This window comes from Triticum aestivum, chromosome 7D (genome assembly GCF_018294505.1).
Source record: "Triticum aestivum cultivar Chinese Spring chromosome 7D, IWGSC CS RefSeq v2.1, whole genome shotgun sequence".
Classification (NCBI taxonomy): domain Eukaryota; kingdom Viridiplantae; phylum Streptophyta; class Magnoliopsida; order Poales; family Poaceae; genus Triticum; species Triticum aestivum.
In genome coordinates, this window is record NC_057814.1 from 123520388 (window position 1) to 123525784 (window position 5397).

A 5397-nucleotide genomic window follows, 5' to 3' on the forward strand; every position below is an offset into this window, starting at 1 on the left:
ACAGCCGATGGAAACGAGGCCTGGCGTACCGCAGAATGGAGGAAACGGCCCTCCTACGGTTGAAACGGGGGTCCTGTTGATAGGGAGGGGTGTGGCGTACCGCAAAACGGAGGAAACGGACTTGTGTTGGAGCGCTACGGTCGAAACGGGGGTCCTGTTCATCGGGAGGGGTGTGGCGTACCGCCAAAAGGGACTCCACGGGATATTGTCCATCTCCACCGTCGAACCCCTCTAGCCTCCACGGGCTACTGTTCATCCACCGTCGACCTCCTCTAGCCTCCACCTGCGACTGTTCATCCACGGACTCTTGTTCATCCAGCCTCCACCGCGCGCTACTCCACCGGCTACTGTTTAACCAGCCCTGTCCACGGGCTCCTGTTCAACCACCCCTCCACGGGCTACTATTCATCCAGCCCACCCCCGTCTACTGTTCATCCAGCCCTCCACAGGGTGGTCCTGTTCATCCAGCCCTCCACGGGGTCCTGTTCATCCAGCCCCAACCGGCTCGATCGATCGGGGTCCTGTTCATCCAGAGGCAACACCACGGGGTCCTATTCATCCACCCCCACCGGGAACTGTTCATCCAAACCCCCCCAGCAACGCTCACTGTTCATCTAGAGGCAGCATCGGCCGGCTACAGTTAGCAGCAGTAGCGAAGGAATCGCTCGATCGGGTTCAGTTAACAGCCATCGATCGATCGCTTGGGTTCAGTAACGCGTAGCCTGCAGTGCAATCGCTCGGGTTCAGTTAGAGCCCAACGCCTCGCTCGGGTTTAGTTAGAGCCCAACTCCTCGCACCCACGCGCGTGCATGTACGAGAGAAACGCGCATCGCTCGGCCCCGACCACCCCAATATTTTCCTCGCCCTCGCTTCTACCACGGTTTTTTCCGTCATGGACGGCCCAAAGAATGTCATGCAGCTGCGTCTTCGGCCCGCCCAGGACAAAAAGCCCATTTTCTGTCATGATTTTTTGTCATAGAAAGTAGGACCCCACCACATCTACGATGATACCGGGTTTTGTCACAATTATCGTCATAGAAGTGTCATAAGTATGACAGAAAAAAATTCGTTCGGCCCAAAATGTCACGGTTGTGTCTTTTTTTTGTAGTGACTATCAGCGTCCGTCTTCCTCTTGAAGATCCATTTATTCTCAATGGCTTGCCGATCATCGGACAAGTCCACCAAAGTCCACACTTTGTTCTCATACATGGATTCTATCTCAGATTTCATGGCCTCAAGCCATCTCACGGAATCTGGGCTCATCATCGCTTCCTCATAGTTCGTAGGTTCGTCATGGTCAAGTAACATGACCTCCAGAACAGGATTACCGTACCACTCTGGTGCGGATCTTACTCTGGTTGACCTGCGAGGTTCGGTAGTAACTTGATCAGAAGTTTCATGATCATCATCATTAGCTTCCTCACTAATTGGTGTAGGAATCACTGGAACTGATTTTTGTGATGAACTACTTTCCAATAAGGGAGCAGGTACAGTTACCTCATCAAGTTCTACTTTCCTCCTACTCACTTCTTTCGATAGAAACTTCTTCTCTAGAAAGGATCCATTCTTAGCAACGAATATCTTGCCTTCGGATCTTTTATAGAAGGTGTACCCAACAGTTTCCTTTGAGTATCCTATGAAGACGCATTTCTCCGATTTGGGTTCGAGCTTATCAGGTTGCAACTTTTTCCCATAAGCATCACAGCCCCAAACTTGAAGAAATGACAGCTTAGGTTTCTTGCCAAACCACAGTTCATACGGTATCGTCTCAACGGATTTAGATGGTGCCCTATTTAACGTGAATGCAGCTGTGTCTAATGCATAACCCCAAAACGATAGTGGTAAATCGGTAAGAGACATCATAGATCGCACCATATCTAATAAAGTACAGTTATGACGTTCGGACACACCATTACGCTCTGGTGTTCCAGGTGGCGTGAGTTGTGAAACTATTCCACATTGTTCCAAATGAAGACCAAACTCATAACTCAAATATTCACCTCCACGACCAGATCGTAGAAACCTTATTTTCTTGTTATGATGATTTTCCACTTCACTCTGAAATTCTTTGAACTTTTCAAATGTTTCAGACTTATGTTTCATCAAGTAGATATACCCATATCTACTCAAATCATCTGTGAAGGTCAGAAAATAACGATACCCGCCGCAAGCCTCAATACTCATCGGACCGCATACATCAGTATGTATTATTTCCCATAAGTCAGTTGCCCTCTCCATTGTTCCGGAGAACGGAGTCTTAGTCATCTTGCCCATGAGGCATGGTTCGCAAGCATCAAAAAGTCCATCAGCATGGAGTTTCTTCATGCGCTTTACACCAATATGACCTAAACAGCAGTGCCACTAGTATGTTGCACTATCATTATCAACTTTGCATCTTTTGGCATCAATATTATGAATATGTGTATCACTACGATCGAGATTCAATAAACCATTCACCTTGGGTGTATGACCACAGAAGGTTTTATTCATGTAAATAGAATAACAATTATTCTTTGACTTAAATGAATAACCGTATTGCAATAAACATGATCCAATCATATTATGCTTAACGCAAACACCAAATAACATTTATTTTAGGTTCAACACTAATCCTGAAGGTAAAGGGAGTGTGCGATGGTGATCTTATCAACCTTGGAATCACTTCCAACTCACATCATCACCTCGCTGTTAACTAGTCTCTGTTTATTTTGCAACTAACGTTTCGATTTACTACTCATAGCAACTGAACCAGTATTAAAGAATGAGGGGTTGCTATAAACACTAGTAAAGTACACATCAATAACATGTATATCAAATATACCTGTGTCCACTTTGCCATCCTTCTTATCCGCCAAGTATCTAGGGCAGTTCCACTTCCAGTGACCATTTCCTTTGTAGTAGAAGCACTCAGTTTCAGGCTTGGGTCTATCTTTGGGCTTCTTCATGAGAGTGACAACTTGCTTGCCATTCTTCTTGAAGTTCCCTTTCTTTCCCTTGCCCTTTTACTTGAAACTAGTGGTCTTTTCAACCATCAACACTTGATGTTTTCCTTGATTTCTACCTTCGCAGATTTCAGCATTGCGAAGAGCTCGGAATCGTTTTTGTCATCCCTTGCATATTATAGTTCATCACGAAGTTCCAGTAACTTGGTGATAGTGACTAGAGAATTTTATCAATCACTATCTTATCTAGAAGATTAACTCCCACTTGATTCAAGCGATTGTAGTACTCAGACATTCTGAGCACATGCTCACTGGTTGAGCTATTCTCCTCCATTTTGTAGGCAAAGTACTTGTCAGAGATCTCATACCTCTCGACTCGGGAAAGAGTATTACCAATTTCAACTCTTGGAACATCGTATATGCTCCGTGGTGTTCAAAACGTTTTTGAAGTCCCAGTTCTAAGCAGTAAAGTATGGTGCACTAAACTATCAAGTAGTCATCATACCGAGCTTGTCGAACGTTCATAACGTCTGCATCTGCTCCTGCAATAGCTCTGTCACCTAGCGGTGCATCAAGGACATAATTCTTCTGTGCAACATTGAGGATAATCCTCAGATCACAGACCAAGGCGGCATCATTGCTACTATCATCTTTCAACTTATTTTCTCTAGGAACATATCAAAAGATAAACGGAGAACTACATCGCAAGCTATTGATCTACAACATAATTTGCAAATACTATAAGGACTAAGTTCATGACAAATTTAAGTTCAGTTAATCATATTACTTAAGAACACCCACTTAGATAGACATCCCTCGAGCCATCTAAATGATCACGTGATCCATATCAACTTAACCATGTCCGATCATCACGTGAGATGTAGTTTTCAATGGTGAACATCACTATGTTGATCATACCTACTATAAGATTCACGCTCGACCTTTCGGTCTCAGTGTTCCGAGGCTATATCTGCATATGCTAGGCTCGTCAAGTTTAACCCGAGTATTCTGCGTGTGCAAAACTGGCTTGCACCCGTTGTATGTGAACGTAGAGCTTATCACACCCGATCATCACGTGGTGTCTCAGCACAAAGAACTGTCGCAATGGTGCATACTCAGGGAGAACAATTATACCTTGAAATTTAGTTAGAGATCATCTTATAATGCTACCTGATGGAGTCCTGCACTAAGGGATCCTCGGGCGTCCGACCTATTATCAACGGGCCGGACTGATGGGCTGTGAAGACATGAAGGCCGAAGACTGCACCCGTGTCCAGATTGGACTCTCCTTGGCGTGGAAGGCAAGCTTGGCGACCAACTATGAAGATTCCTTCTTATGTAACCGACTCTATGTAACCCTAGATCCCCCGGTGTCTATATAAACCGGAGGGAATAGTCCGGAAAGGATATACTCATTACCATAGTCATACAGGCTAGGCTTCTAGGGTTTAGCCATTACGATCTCGCGGTAGATCAACTCTTGTAACACTCATATTCATCAAGATCAATCAAGCAGGTAGTAGCGTATTACCTCCATAGAGAGGGCCCGAACCTGGGTAAACATCGTGTCCCCCGTCTCCTGCAACCATCGACCTTAGACGCACAGTTCGGGACCCCTTACCCGAGATCCGCCGGTTTTCACACCGACATTGGTGATTTCATTGAGAGTTCCACTGTACCGACGACAAAAGGTTCGATGGCCTCTTCAATCATCGATAGTGACGCCGTCTGAGGAGAAACCTTCCTCCCCGGACAGATTTTCGTATTCGGCGGCTTCGTACTGCGGGCCAACTCGCTTGGCCATCTGGAGCATATCGATAGCTACGCCCCTGGCCATCAGGTCAGATTCGGAAGCTTGAACTATGTCGCGGACGTCCGTGGAGACTTGATCTTCGACGGATTTGAGACCGCGGCAATCGCTCCCCCTCGCTCCGATGAACATGGATTAAATCTGTCATCGAATCACATCCAGGAGATGGTTCCTGTTGCTGCAACGACCTTAAAGCTGGAGCAGATCGTGCCATCTGAGGCCACAGAGTCTGCGGTGTTGGAGCCGCGTACTGACTCGACACCCTGCAATATTTGCGTCAACGGAACTCCGGACTCGTCTCCGGCTATAAGTTCCGGACCGCGTACGCCTGCGGATACCGAGCTAGATCGGTTATCAATTTTCGAATTCAGCACCGCGGACATCTTCCAGCACTCACCTTTGGGCGATGTGCTAAATTCATTAAAAAAACTTGTCCTTGGCGGGGGACTCACAGCCGAACTATGTCCGGTTCGAACTAGAGGCTGATGATGGAGAATTTCGCTTCCCACCCGCCACCCACTTCATAGCCACTGTCAAGGACTTAACCGATGTGCTTGATTATGGCTCTGAAGACATCGACGGTATGGACGACGATGCCGATAAGGAGCAAGGCCAAGACCCGCCGTTCGCTGGACGTTGGATGGC